Raw genomic sequence first — 15,639 nt, 5'->3', positions numbered from 1 at the left:
AGAGAGTTCCCTGTCCAACATCTGCAGGAGGAACCAGGTGGCAGCACCTCCAAACAGGGGGAAGCAGGGGAAAGCCCTATGTGTGTACGATGAGTTGCCATCTCAAAGCCCTTCTTCAATGTTAACTCATGAGTCTTATTAGCTTACAATCAGAGGCAGAGCAATACCTTCTACCTGGCAAGTGGGAAATAGTCAACCCACCCTCTGTGTGACACTCGCGGGCCCTTTTTGGTGGGGGGTTTGTGCAGAGAAAAGATACTGAAGATTAACAGCATGTTCTTAGAGCTCAGGATGGAACAACCCAAGAAGTAGGTAGGTGCTTACAGATCTGAGCCCAGGATCAGAGCAATACATAGTGCATCTTTATCATCTGTTCAGTCTTTTTATACTCAACGCAGCTACTACAAAGAGCCCGTAATAAGGCAGTCTGCGAAGCAGTGAACTTCAGCTTGGTGGGGCACCCCACCTAATATAATGACGCCTGCTAAAGAGAAAGGGAGACTGGCAGCCCGCTCCCCACATTTCCCCCTCTGCCCACAGGAAAGGCAGGAGGAGTTCATCTGATTGGTTAGTGCCTAGGACATTTTCTGGGCCACATTCTACTAGTGGCAGGACCTTCCCAGGACTCTGTCTTGCCCACTTGACCTTCAGGGCTTCCAGCTTCTTCTTACAGACAAAGCCAGTTTGTTCCCGTTCTCCTTCTCTTTTCTTCCAGTTCCTCTGTCTGTGACCGACCTGGTCAGGGTCTGCTCCAGAGAGCCCTGTGCCTTGGGTGATGGGGAGGGAGGAGGGAGCAAGAGTGAAACGCAAGCACCTACAGGAGGAAACCCAGTGGTACCAACAGGAACCCTACCTAGGTCCACGGCTGTCGGGGTGGGCTGCACAGGACAGGACTGCCACCCTCACACACCAGGCTGGACACAGAGCGGAGCAACGGGACAGCGCAGCAGGGATGCAGGCTGCGGGCACGCGCTCCCACCGTGCCACTCACTGCTTGCGAGGGAAGAAGAGCGGCCGCTGGCACGGGCAGTCCCAGCCTGAGGCCCCAGAGCACTGAGGCAGCGCCCTCAGGGACTAAAACTAGACCCCCGGCCACCTGACTTTAGATACTTATGTTCCTTCTCTATTATATCCTGCAGGAAAGTCAGGATTAAATAGCAGTGGTGCCTGTGGCGCTGGTCTGTGGAACCCACTTTGAAAACCACTGGGAGCCTTGGCGGCTGCATTTCCTTCACTCCCAGAGGTCCCGGAAACAAGGTCCATGTTGCCTTGCTTTCTGGGTCTTTCCCCACACTCTGTTTTCTCCCTCTTCCTTCTCAGGCCTGCCTTCCCCAAGCATAGCTCCCTACCATCTCTTCCCGTGAAACCCAGCCCTTCCCTGGTTTGTCCATGGCCTCTCTCCTCCACCGGCCACTTCTGCAGGTGGTTCCCGGAGCAGGGGATGCGTGCCCATCGCCTCTGCCTGGGCAGGGCCTCGGGCTCTGGACCTGGGCTTCCATCCTGCTCCTCCCCGTGTAAGACACAGGGTTTTGGGCGGCTGCTTCACTCTCTGGGCCGTGGGGATAATGGTCGTGGTGACCTCAGAAGATGGCTCTGAACTGCGACAAGGGTATAATAAAGCTCTTGGCATAGTGCCTGGGCCAGAATTATTGCTCAATAGGTGTTTACTGGTTTTTCATCCCTAAAATGTCACTCACTTGTGTTTAAAGATACAATGTCGCCCTAACCAGTTTGGCTCAGTGGATAGAGCATCGGCCTGCAGACTGAAGGATCCCAGGTCTGATTTCAGTAAAGGGCATGTACCTTGGTTGTGGGCACATCCCTGGTGGGGGGTTTGCAGGAGGCAGCTGATTGATGTTTCTCTCTCATCGATGTTTCTAACTCTCTACCCCTCTCCCTTCCTCTCTGTAAAAAAACTAATAAAAATATATATTAAAAAATAATAAAGATACAATGACAAGAGTTTTAATTTGTATATTCCGCATCCTTGAATGACTTTGTCTCTATGTCCCTCTCACACCAGGCCTGATTTGGTTTTGCAAAAGGAAGAATATGCCTCAATATTCATCAGCAATGGTCCTCCCCTACCATCATGCTTGGAATTCCAGAGGGTTATTTTAGGGCAATGGTTCTCAAAGTGGGTTCCACAGACCAGCAGCACAGGTATCACCCTGGAACTTGTTAGAAATGCTGAGTTTAGCCCTGGCCAGTGTGGCTCAGTTGGTTGGGCACCGTCCGTGCACTGAAAGATTGCCCGTTTGATTCCCGGTCAGGACACATGCCCAGGTTTTGGCTTGATCCCCTGTGGGGGTGGGGGGGGGCGGGGGGAGGTTGTGCAGGAGGCAGCCAATCAATGTTCTGCTCTCACATAGATGTTTCTCTCCTTTCCCCTCTCTCTCAAAATCAATAAACTATTCTTTAAAAGAAGAAGAAGAAGAAATGCTGAGTCTTGGGCCCCGCCCCAGCCCTGGGTGGGGATCAGCAATCTGTACTGTAGTAAGCAGTCAGGCACCCAGAAGATCTGGATGCACCTCAGGCTTGGAAACCTAATTGAAAGGTTTCACACACAGGAAGTAGTACAATTTCTTAAGTCTACCTTTTGCAGCCCATGTCTTCAGCTTCAAACAATCCCAGAGCAAAGACCTTTTTAAAATAGTCATTACTAATCTTTAATAAGAGGACATTTTTAGGAAAAATAAACCCTCACTAATGGTGCTGTCTGCACTTCACCAAGAATCTGGTTAAACACGGGAGACCACCCTTTCGTTTTCAATATCTCACTTTTCTTTTTCAAGTTTTCATGGAAGTGAGAGACACATAGAAACAGCTAAGTGGACGGTTCCCTGGATATTCACGGAATAAACACAGTTATGTACCCGGCACCCAGATCAAGACATGGAACCTGGCCAGCACCCCAGGGTCCCCCTTTCAATCACTATTCTTGCCCCCATTCATTTCTTTCTTTTTTTTTCCATTGTGGGAATATTTTAAACGAGGAAAATTATTTTTAAAAAGGAAAGTTGCCACCCTAATCACTTACACCAAAATTATTTCAACTTTGCTCATTCCCTTCTGCACACCTATTTTATGTAGTTTTGTACGTTCTGTAGTTATAATATAGGCATGTTCCTTGCTATTGCATACTCCTCCTAAGCATCAGTTAAAATGATCCCACTTTATACCATCACATCAAAGTGTCCATCCATTTCACCAGGCCCCCTATTTAGGCTGTTTCTAACTTTCACTTCTGCAATGAACTTCTTTGGACCTCATGCTTCCTTCTTTCCCAGAATGATTTCCATAGAATCAGCTCTCGGAAGTGAAGTTACTGTCAAAGGCCCTGGCATTTTAGTGGGGCTCTTTATTATTTGCACTGTTTTTTAAAACGCCAACCCCATCTCATTTGGGTAATACTTTGTGCACTTCTGAGCTCCTCCCAGCAGCTTAGAATTCTGAATATAGACTCTTCTCTCCCACCCTCCTTCGAACTCAGGAAAACGCTTTTGGTAACATTGGGTGGGAGTGGAGAACGCCAATGACTTACCCTCGCCCCTGACCCCATTAGGAAGGCAGTAGCTTGACCCCAACAACAGGCAGGGAGCCTGGACCTCCCTCCCCCCAGGGTGGGGGTGGTTCCAGGAGAGTGTAAACCTTTCCTAGGGTCCCCACAGGAACCTCCCTGTGGCCCTCAAAGGCCCAGCAGGGGATGGTGGATGCCGTGCAGTGAAAGGTCATAAGGTTGGACGAGAAAGTAAGATTGGGTTAAAACCCACAGAAAGAGTCCAGCCTCCCTGAGCAATCCTGGGCCCGGGAGCTGATGGAGCCCGACAGGAGTGATTATTGGCTCCTGTGCTGCTCATTCCCCATTCCCAGGCACTTCCTCTTCTCCTTAGAAGTTGGGCAGCGCCGAAAGGGTAGGATGAGTCTGGAGGGAGCTCAGAGCTGGGAGGCCTGAGTGGAGAGTTCTCCCGCCCCTGGTCCATGTGAGGTGGGCAGGCCCACTCAGCCATGGGCCAGAAAGGCAGGCTGGGACTAGAGGAAATCAGGCTGTGGGGTTCGAATTAAAATGTTTGCTCTGTCATCCTGGAGACAGCGTGACAGTAGACAGCACAGGTTCCAGAGCTACATTCTCTGTATCCTTACATGTAAAATGTGAGAAGCACAGTACCTAGCTCATAGGATTCTTGTGAGAATGAAATGAATTAGTATGAGAAAACACCTAGGCACATCCAATAAACCTACTTCTGGACACACTGGGGGAGCCATGATTTGGCTGGAAGACAGCCAGGGGAGAAAGGTTAAGAAGTGTCTGCTCCTGACCTTCACACCATCACCCATGAACACAAGTGCCCATCAAGAAATCCTAGCCTTGGCCCTAGCTGGTGTGGCTCAGTGGATAGAGTGTCGGCCTGCAGACTGAAGTCTCAGATTCAATTCTAGTCAAGGGCACATGCCTGGGTTGTTGGCTCGATCCTCAGTAGGGGGCATGCAGGAGGCAGCAGATCAATGATTCTCTCTCATCATTGATGTTTCTACCTCTCTCCCTCTCCCTTCCTCTCTGAAATAAGAAGATATATATTTTAAAAAAAGAAAAGAAATCCTAGCCTTGGCCAGTGTGGCTCAGTTGGTTAGGCATCATCCCATGCACTGAAAGGTTGCCGGTTTGATTCTGGTCAAGGCACATGCCCGGGTTTTGACCTCCATCCCTGGTAGTGGGTGTGCAGGAGGCAGCCAATCAATGTTTCACTCGCACATCGATGTTTCTTTCTCTCTCCCTTCCTTTCTCTCTAAAAATCAATAAGAAATCTAGTCCTGGCCCCTATTCTTCCATCCATTCATTCATCCATCCACTTATGGTAAAGATGGGAAGGGGCTCTATAATGGGTGAAGTCAATGGCAGCCATGCCACACCTTCCACCTGCACCTTCTACCTGCGCCTTCTCTTCAAGGAGCATCCACTGTCGGGGGAGAAACAGGACTGGCCTGGGAAATCCATGCTACGACCCATGCTGACCGAGTGCTCCGTGCCGTGGCTCAGGGCTCAGTGGAGTGCAGTTGGGAAGTTGGGATGGAGCAGAGGAGACCTTGGGCCAGAAGAGGCATGGCCAGGCTCAGACTGGGCTTGGAAGGTTGAACAACGGGATGGGCACTGGGAGTGAGGCAAGCACTTCGGTCACTAAAGGGAGAAAGGGGGCGAGTGAGAGTGTGTCAGGGCCCTTGACAGGCATACACTCTGCCTTACAGACCCCCAGCTCTCCCTGGAGAGCAGCACCCCCGTCTCTGGTAACCGTCCTCAATTCCTCCGGCCTCCGCTTAGGGCTCCACTGTCTCTGTCCATGTGGTCCCTGCTCCAGGCTGCCAAGAAGCCTGCCTGCAAAGGAGACACACAAGGGAGGAAGTTGTACTCACAGGATGGGGAATAAAAAATAAAAAAAAAGTTGACTTCAAATTCTCTCCCATACAGATAAAACCTAGGACCCTCCTACACAGACACCCACCCCCAGGTAAGTCTCTGGCCCGAGAAGCTGAACACAGACCAAGGGGCTGAGGTAAGAACAGCGATTCGGTTCACTCTGCGGAGTTGGTGGAATCCCTTGTTACTGTGACCTCGGCGTTTCCATCTCTCACGGATGTACTTTTCCTCCCTGCTCCAGGCGGTAAGGGTGGGATGTGTCCTTGGGAAAAGGCGGCCACTGTTGGAGCCGGGCTTCACCCAGTGGGCACTGCTGTGTGCCTGGCACTGTGCTCGGCAGCAGGGAGAGCAAGACCCTGTAACCCAGCAGCAGAGGCAGACGAGTGGCCCAGGTGACAGGCACATGGAGAGATGTGGTGGGACGGGGGAGGCGGGTGAGAACTCACGGAGAGTTTGCCAAGCAGATGCCCTGGTGGTAAGAGTATGCTAGATGGAGAGGTCAGGGCACACATATGCAAGGGCATGGGGCCGGGTCCACTGCACAGAATTCAGTTAGGGGGCTTAGTAAGACACAGTGGGAGTGACATCAGCTTGGAGCCAGGATCCACACCCCGCTCTGTGCCATCTGCCACAGTCCCTCACTTCTCCGAGCTCAGTTTCCTCCTAGGCGCTCCTGGATGAAACAGAGTGATACCCCAGAGCCCTTAGCACCGTGCCTGGCCCGGGCTTAGCCTAAATAAAAGTTAGAGATGCTGCTGGTGCTGAATCCTGACATGGAAATTCCAAAATAGACAGGCTGGGAACTCTAATCCCTGGTCTTAGGGGTTGGAAATGACTGTGAATCCAAGGTAATCAGGGTGAACCTTCAAACAGGCCAATTTGCAGAGATTAGCCCCTTTCAGCAGCCAGTCGGTTTCAACATCAGACTGAGGGAAAAGTAGTGGGGTGAGGGCACGCAAAACAGTGCCCCTCAGCTCTGCTCCCCCCTCCTCCCCGCCCCGCCGCCCCCCGACCCCCGCTCTTTGTCCAGGACAGGAGAGCAGACCCTGACACCTCTCCTCCCTGCTCTCCAGGCCGGGTGGACTCCGGGGCGCTCCGGGAGAGCGGCGCGAGGGAAGCTGCGGAGCAAAACAGCTTCTCTCCAAACCCCCCAAGGGTAGAAAGGCACAGCCAAGCGTGCCTGGGAATGGGAAGTGGCAGAGCAGCAGGAGTTCCCACTGGGTGAGTCTCCGCTCGCCAGCTGTCAGCAAAGGGGCCTCCTGCGACCGATCTCAGGCCGAGCGCCACCAGAGGGCGCTCTGGATCTCAGAGTGCGCGCTGGCCAGCCGCGGGTGGGCGCGGGCGCAGGCGCGGGCGCGGGTGGGCTGGGGAGCGCCGGCCTGTGTGCTGGGGACCACGGAAAGAAAGGGGAGAGAGCCTGCATTCCCGGAAGTCAGCCGGGGGTTAGGTTTTCCAATGATCTAGCTCGGAGCAATTAGGGCAGAGCACTTAGAAAAGTGGTACTGATCATACCAAACTCACACATTTCTCACTCTGTGCCAGACACCGTCATCCGATCCTCACGCACTGCAACCGCAGGAGATAGATGCCATGATTGCCTCACTTTATAGCTGGAGAAACTGAGCCTCGGTGTGCCACAGGTCGTTCCGCTGGCGAGGGCCACCGCTGGGACCCAAATCCCCAGAGACCCGCCCGGAGCCTGTGCCCTTGTGAGACGCGTTAGAATGATCTCTCTCTAGTGATCCATTCTTCCCCTTCCATCGGAGGGTCAATCACTTTCTCACTAGCACCCCGCAGGTTAAAGCGGCTCAGCCCCTCCCTGCAGCAAAGAAGGTGTGGAGCCACATTTCCACTCGGCAGCCTGGCATCTCTCCAGCTGCCAAACGCAACCACCACGCCATGGCCTCCAACAGACTCTGCTGTAATTAACATTCACTGAACGCTTACTATGTGCCAGGAATTAACTCATTAATGCATTGACACAGGTTCTCGTGCAACGCTCCCAATACTGGGTGAATTATATGTGCTCGTTCTTATTTCCATGTCACATACAAAGATCGCAAGTCAGAGAGGTAAGTGATTCTAAGTCACAGTTAAAACCTGACAACCTCTGGGGGTCCCACCCCCATATCCATCCATTCATTCATTTATTCATTTCTCAAACTTTCACTGAGCACCTACTCTGTGCCAGGCACTGGTTGGGTGCTGAGGACTCAACAGTCAACAGGACAGATAAAAACCCTTGCTTTCTCGGAGCTCACGTTCTTCATCAGCTACTGGGAGTCCCCCGTGACATCACCCAGTTCTTGTTTCCAGATGGCTTAGGAGACGAGGCCATGTGTACTGAACAGAAAGGAAAACAAGCTTTCTGCTTGTGGTGCCATATGCGAGCATGTTCCTGACCTTGATGGTTGTTATGGGTAGAATTGTGTCCCCCAACGTGATATTTAAAACCCTAACCCCCCGTGCCTGTGAATGTGGCCTCATTTGGGAATATGGTCTTTGCAGATATAATCAAGTTAAGATGAGGTTGTACTGGAGTAGGGTGGCCCTAATGGGACATGACTTAGGCAAGACACACACACTCACACACACACACTCACACACACACTCTCACACACACACATACTCACACACACTCTCACACATACACACTCACACACACACATACACACTCACACTCACACACACATACTCACACACACTCACACTCACACACATACATACACACTCACACACACACACTCACACACATACTCATACACACTCACACACACACATACTCACACATACTCACACACATACACACACACTCACACACATACTCACACACATTCTCTCACACTCACACACTCGCACACTCACTCACACACTCACACAAGGCAGAGACTGAGTAAGCACCTGTAAGCCACGGAACTCCAAGGGCTGCCGGCCACCTCAGAAGGTACCAAGAGGCAAGGGGACTCTCCCTTACAGGTTTCAGAGGGAGCCTGGTCTTGCTGACACCTCGATTCTACACTTCCAGGCTCCAGAACGGAGACAACACATTTCTGTGGTCTCAAGCCACCCGGGGTACTCCTGCTGCTAGGAAGCTCCTCTGATGGTATTGACTTTAATTTTGTTCCCATGAATGCGGATGAACCTGGCTCATCCATCCAGTGTTTTTCTCCCTCCACCTCCCAGTGGTCAAGGTCAGGGTCAGGGTCAGGGGTGTTACCGTGGCCATGCACTGGTACGAAGCTCACTGCCCACAACTGAGCCATGGTCTCAGCCTCGCCGTCCTCTACCTGTCCGCACCAGCCCTGGCTCCCAGCCAGGATGCTAAAGGTGTATCCAGTTGGCAGAGGCAGGGCAGACAGCTGGCAGGTGTGCCCGGGCCCCCGCACCTCACCTGCCCGCCTCAGCCCTGCCAGCCTCCCTCGGCATTGCCAAGGCCCCGTGGTGCTGCTGTGCTGCTGGTTGATTCCTGGAGGGGGGGGGGGGGGCAAAGGGAGAGGCCAAGTCATACTAGTCCAACCAGCTGTGTCCAGGTGGCCCACGACGGTGGCAGACAGAGGCCATCAGGGCCGTGGGGAGTCACTCAGCAGTCACCCCACAAAGTGCCTGGCTACAGCTGTCAGCCTGCCTGGTGCATCTGAGGGCTCCGGGTTCGGGAGGCTGACACTGATTCACTCGGATGGGAAGTGAGTGACAAATCTGAACACTGGACTGACCGAGTCTCTCACTGTGGAGCCGCGGATACGAATGGACCCAGTGGCTTCTACTCTCTGGAAGGCTGGGCCTCGGCAGTGCTCACGTCCCATCTCCTGGGCAGCCTGGCGAGCCTCCCGTAACCCTCAGCTGGCTGCATTATTCTGGGCTCACGGGCTTTCCTTTGCAGACACCCTGTGTCTGCGGAAGGCGGCAAACTCTGGGAGGGGGAGGCTGTTCTGAATCCTCTTGTCCAGCACAGCACCTTCCGCAATCAAAGGCAGCTGGCGCGTGGCCTGCCCGACCCCAGCCCCCGCTGGCTCGATGGGGACATGCTTTAGAAGTAGAGGCTCCTTCTGGATGGTCTGCCCAGCTTAGGAGGGAGGGAAAGGGGGCAGAGACTCCAGGGAGACATCCTAGCTGGGACTGGAGACAGCCCTTGGCTGGAGCCGACCCTGGGATTGAGAAATCAGAGCAGGTTGGTGGGTGGCATCAGGGTGTGGAGGAGAAAAGAAACCTGGGACACCATTCACTAAGAGAATGTTTGTCTCCCGCATGAAGAGGTGCCTGAGGAAGGAAGACAGTATAGAGAATAGTACTGTTCTCACCAGGCTTGCCTGGCCTTCACTAGACCCACCCAGGTGCATGAGTCCGCCCTCTCTCCCTCCATTTTTTATTTCCTTCCTTCCTTCCTTCCTTCCTTCCTTCCTTCCTTCCTTCCTTCCTTCCTTCCTCCCTCCCTCCCTTCCTTCCTTCCTCCCTCCCTTCCTTCCTTCCTTCTCTATTTACTCATCATTTAACAAGCCTTTAAGGAGCATGACTCTGAGCCAGGTATTGTTCTCGGTGCTAGGACGGACCCAGCAGTGAGAAAACAGGCAAAAATCCCGCCTTCGAAGAATCTACCTTCTAGCGGATGCCCCTTTAACAGCTCATTTCTTTCCACTCTTCTCTGACCTCTGACCTAGCTCTTAGCCGCTAAGATAGCCTCCAGTTGGAGAGTCTCAAGCTCATTATTCATGCGAAGCTATCAATGAAGTGCCTACAGGGTGTCGGGCCCCATGCCAGGCTCTGGACGTCCTGGGCGCCCATCACGAGGCCACACTTGATGGGTGAAGAGCAATCTAAGAGGATTACCTTCCCTGCCAGACCAGTCCCTCTCACTGGACACAGGGAAGCCACAGGAAACGTGATTATCTGTGGATACTGTGCACAGAACCCAAAGGGAAGTGGAAACAGCCAATATTAAGCCAACGTGTTGAGCTGGCTGGGGAGCCACTGAGGCCTCCACCTCCCTCTCTGTGCCCAGACCCAGACCACCTCTTTCATGCCCACGGCCTCCTTTGCGCCCTTTGGAGCCCAGCAGACCGCAGAGGGGAGCCCAGGCCCGCACTGGAGCCATCGCCCCTGCAGCAGCCCCGCACCCGGACTCCAGCTGCCCGCCAGCCCTCACCACCTTAATTAACTCAGCCCGGATGCGCTGACTCACTCGTGGGCTCCCTGACCCGCCTGGTCGCAGAGGACACCTCCTCAGACACAATTACATTTGAGGATGAAGCATTTCCTCTGGGCACAGAACAAGCCAGTGAAAGCATCTCTGGGGGAGCGGGAGGGGGCTGTGGAGATGACTCACAGAACAGGCCTGGAGGTTAGCGGTGCCCCAAAGGGCGTGGGTCTCACTCCAACCTTATCTGTCTGGAGGGCCTTATTGCTCTGCGGAAGTCTTCTTCTTGGGGGAAGGAGGGATGCGTCTACCCCCAGAGAAAGGGGCTAGTACACACTTCAACATGGGCTGTACCAGGCCCTGGCAAAAGCACCTGTGCTCAGCCCTGGCCGGTTTGGCTCAGTGCTTAGAGCACTGACCCCCAAACTAAAGGATCGCAGGTTCAATTCCCGGTCAAGGGCATGTACCTGGGTTGCAGGTTCGGTTCCCGGCCCAAGTTCAGTTGGGGCATGTGCAGGAGGTAACCAACCTCTCTCTCTCTTTTCTCTCCCTCCCTCACTCCTTCCCTTCCTCTCTCTCTAAAAAATCAGTGGGAAAAATATCCTTGAGTGAGGATTAACAAAATGAAACAAATAGTAAAAGTGCCCATGTGCCTGTCAAGACACAGAAGAAATGAAATATGATCCGTCATCCTCGGCTTGAGGGAAGAACCAAAGCCTCCAGGCTCCATCCCATCCCTGTCCCATTTCAGGGGTCAGGAAATCAAGGCTCGGAGACAGGAAGTGACCTGCTCTCTCAGGAACCACACTGCCTTTAACAACGAAATTAGTCAAAATGATTCTGAGTTCTAGCACCGGTGACTGGGGAAAACCCAGAAAAAATGGAAGCCCCAGTCCCCTTTCCCGACGTGGGTCTTGAAGACTCAAGGAGAGGAAGGTAAGAAATCAGGCTGCGGTGGCGGTGATGAAAGCATTCAGGAGGGAAAGGTCCTGTTGTGTCTAAGGCCAGCTCCCTGCAAGCCTCTGGGAGCACCAGGGTCACACCCCAGACACCCTCCCTGGGGCTGGGTCCGCCCCACTCCTGAGGGTGGAGATGGTCACTGGTGTTCCCTCCGCTGGGAGCCGGCATCTCTGTTTAAATTGAATTTCAATGATGATTTCCTCAGGTGCATGCCACCTTGAAGGGGTTGCTGCTGAGGAAACTGGACAAGAGACATTCCATGGGAAATGTGGCACATGTTATGTTTAAAAGGCACTCAGACACTTTTCTTATGAAGCTGGTAGGGAAATATCCATCCATCCATCCATCCATCCATCCATCCATCCATCCATCCACCCACCTAACCATTCAGACACTTCCTGTCTGGTTTCAGTGCAGGGAGAACCGTGGCGCAGACCAGCATGGCGCATGCCCTCAGAGGCTCCCTGTCTGACGTGCATGCTATCAGTGATAGACGCTCTGTAACAAAAGGCAAACATCTATTGAGCTCCACCCGACCCCCCGCCAGCCCTGAGCAAGTTGATCAGGGTTTAAGCTCCACAAGGAGGGTCAATGTCCATCCTCGCAGTCCCCGCCAGGTCAGGGGAAAGGGAGAAGGGGGTGCCCCCTTGGCAATTGGATTGGTTGGTGGCTTGGTAGGGAGTAGAGGCTCCTGAATAGTTTGCTTGGAGTCCTTCACCTCAAAGTGGGCCTAATGACGATGTCCTGGAACTCAGGGCTGGGCAGAGCTGAATTCGAGTCCTGGCTTTATCACTTAATAGCTGTGCAACTTTGGACAAATTACTAAACCCCTCTGAGCCTTGGGTTCTTTATATGCAAAATGGAGCCATGCCCCACCTGGAAGAGTTCTGGGCAGATTAATGAGTTGGCTCAGTATCTATGATCCTCTCTCTCTCTCTCTCTCTCTCTCTCTCTCTCTCTCTCTCTCACACACACACACACACACACACACACACACACACACACTCAGACACACACACACACACACACACACACACACACACACACACACACACCCAGGGTTGCACAGGTAGCAAGAGGCCTTGCTGGGATCTGAGCCACATCTCTCTGGTCCCAGAGCCCATGCACAATATTAACATTTTCTACCATCTGCATGCATAGGCCCCAACCGACAGCATGCTGGTCTATAGGGTCTGACTCTCCCTGAAGCCCACAGAGAGTCATCCCAACTTGGATAAAGAAAAGGGAAGTCTGAATGAAGCAATCTCCCTACAGAGTGAGGCTGCTGTCCCAGTGACCAGACCTCTCGCTGGTTCCCAAGAGCCAGGCCGGGAGGGGGTGGGGGGCCTTCCCTCCCTGCCCCCTCCCAGGCAGCCCAGCTCTGCGGGCAGGGTGTGTACAAGCACGTGCCTGGGGCGATGTTATTCACAGTCGCTGGCCAACAGTAAATAAGACAGTGGGGCTTGATTCATGAGGTCTGACAGGAAATCTATAGCATGTGGTGCCTATAATCTGCACGCTACGGCGTGGCAAAAGGAAAGAACAACAGTCCAATTACGAAATCCTGGTTGATTCTGGGCACACTCCTCAGAGCTGGCAGGGCCTGGGCTCAGCCTGGCTGGGACAGCCTGTCGGGAGCAGCCGGGGCAGACACCCCCAGGCCTGGCCATGTGGACAGCAGGCCCAGAGGCAGCAGCCCAGCGGAGGGGTGTGGGCAGAGCCGGGGTGCCTGGGAAATGAGGCATGGGGGCCTTCCCAGCACCTAGTGCCCTGCCTCGTCTGTCTGTCCAACTTCTTCTTGGACCACCCTCCCCCTCGCTGGGCTCCACTCATTTCTGTTCCTCTGCCAGTTGAACGACCCCAGGCCTTTGCACTTGCTGTGCCTCTACCTGGGCTGGTCTTGGCAGGACTCAGTCATTCTCACGCTTCAGGCCTGAGATCAGGAAGTTCTGAGAGGCCTTCCCTGAGCACCCCGCCTAGGAGATCCCTCCGTCTGCCCCGGCCACTGTCTCTCCACTGCTCTGTTCATCTCTTTCATCACCACTTATTCCACTTTGTTAAGATCCCATTCTTTGTTTATCGCCCATCTCCCCACTAGTTCCTAAGTGCCACCAGAGCTGGAGCTCAGCCGCCTCGTTCACTGCTGTGACCCCAGGGCCTGGCACCGTGCCTGGCATAAAGTAGGTGCTCTACAAGTATCATCTCAATGAATGGATGAATGAATGAATGAATGAAACATTCAGGCAGTTACTATTTTTCGAGTTCTTACTCTGTGCCAGGAAGTAGGCTAAGTGGTGGCCATCCTACAATTCTGTGGCAGGAATGATACTAATTCCCTTCCTCAGACAAGAAAATCAAAGCTCAGTGCACCGAATTCAAACCAGAACTCTGGCCCCATAGCCCATGTGCTTAACACCGGTCTGCTCTGCACGAGTCTCTTCACTTGCCTCAGTTTCCTCATCTCGATCAATGGAGATCATCCCATCCCCTGCCTCTCAGGTTGGCCGGCCACTGGGGAAGAATGCAAGTGGAACATGTCACGTGTCGGGTGAAGGAATACCTTTCCTGGGTCGGCAGTGTTCCCTGGTCTTGCGAAGGCCCCGGAGCTTGGGAGGCGTTGCCTACAGGCTTGCTTAGGGCTCTCACCAACTTCCCTGCTGACCTGCCACCTTTGCTCCTGATGTTCCCTGCTGGAAGGAATGCCACCTTGCTCCCTGCTGGAAGGAATGCCACCTTGCTCCCTGCTGGAAGGAATGCCACCTTGTTCCCTGCTGGAAGGAATGCCACCTTGCTCCCTGCTGGAAGGAATGCCACCTTGCTCCCTGCTGGAAGGAATGCCACCTCTTCAGAAAGGTGTGTGATCTAGAGAGACAGAGGACAGGTGATAGCTCACACCCGAGGAGGCCTCCGGGAGCTGTGGCCCATGCTGCCCGTCCCCCCTGTGAACTCTCACTGTGCCACCAGGGGGCCCTCCATGGCTCTCCAGCAGGGTCTTGTGTTGGCTCTGTCTCCCCATGTACGTCCCCGTGTCTCTAGGGTTGGACCGTGTCTTTTCCTTCTGTACACCTCGTCACCACCTCCAACGCCTGTCCTCCACGCCCCAACCAGCCTTGCCTATGAAACTCCCCCCTGGGGTCCCCATCAGACCAAGTCCAGGGTCAAGCAGGTGAGCGGCCCCATGGGGCACGCTCAGCGACACATTAACTCTGCCCCCCCTCCCCCGAGGACCCGCCTCCCACACCATCATTCTCCCAGAGTTTTTGCTTGGAGAAAGGGAAGTCTGGAGTGTCGAAATGTCTCACAGAATTCCCATCCAAGGACAGTCTCAGACATCCCGAGCCTGTGGGGCCCCGTCTCATTCCGTTTTCAATGTTCTCACTGTCCTGCAAGTAGTTTTTAAAAAATACCCACTTGACTACCGTACTAGGCTCCGAGAGACAGTGGGTGGGTTTATGTACCTGTCTGAGCAGAAACGAAGATCTCTGTCCAGCAAGGTTACCTAATAAATTACATAATTCATAAAGAGCTAACAGGCCTGTTTCGCCACGCCACCTCCAGAACCCCAGGGCCCATTCCTCCCGAGGCCGGAGAGGCTGGCAGCCAGAAGCGTGAGTGCTGTCAAGCCAACTCTCTCTTGAGGGAGCGATGCTGGTCCCCAGGGCCTGGGAGCAAGGGCTCTGGTGGCGTCAGGAGGGACCAGACAGGTCTCCGGGGACAGGAGGCCACGGGGAATGATCACAGGACCTGGTTATCGGAGGGACGGCCAAAGGGGTGTGAATTTGGGGGATTTCTGAAAGAGGCCAAATGTGGTGGCTGGGGGCGGACAGCGGGCACAGGCCCCAGCTGGAGAGCCAGTGAGCAAAGAGCTGGATGGTGTCTAGACGGGGTGAGCCCCGCAGGCTTCTCTTCTGAGAAACGTCAGGTCTCAGGACCGGGAGGTGGAGCACAGGGGCAGGGGGGACACCCGGTCCCTGGAGGGAGCAAGGAGAAGGGGCCCCCCGGGACAGCAGCCGGAGCACGTGCATTGCTGGGGGCCGGGCAATGCTGTTTGATTAACCCGGGTGTAGCCCGGGCCCAGTCTGGTTATCTCTCCAGCCCTGAGAGGGAGGGATGGTCACACCCATGCAGCTCATGA

The sequence above is a fragment of the Cnephaeus nilssonii genome, assembly GCF_951640355.1.
Source record: "Cnephaeus nilssonii genome assembly, chromosome: 4".
NCBI classification, from domain to species: Eukaryota; Metazoa; Chordata; class Mammalia; order Chiroptera; family Vespertilionidae; genus Cnephaeus; species Cnephaeus nilssonii.
The sequence above is the reverse complement of the archived record's forward strand: the minus strand, read 5'-3'. Positions refer to the sequence as shown.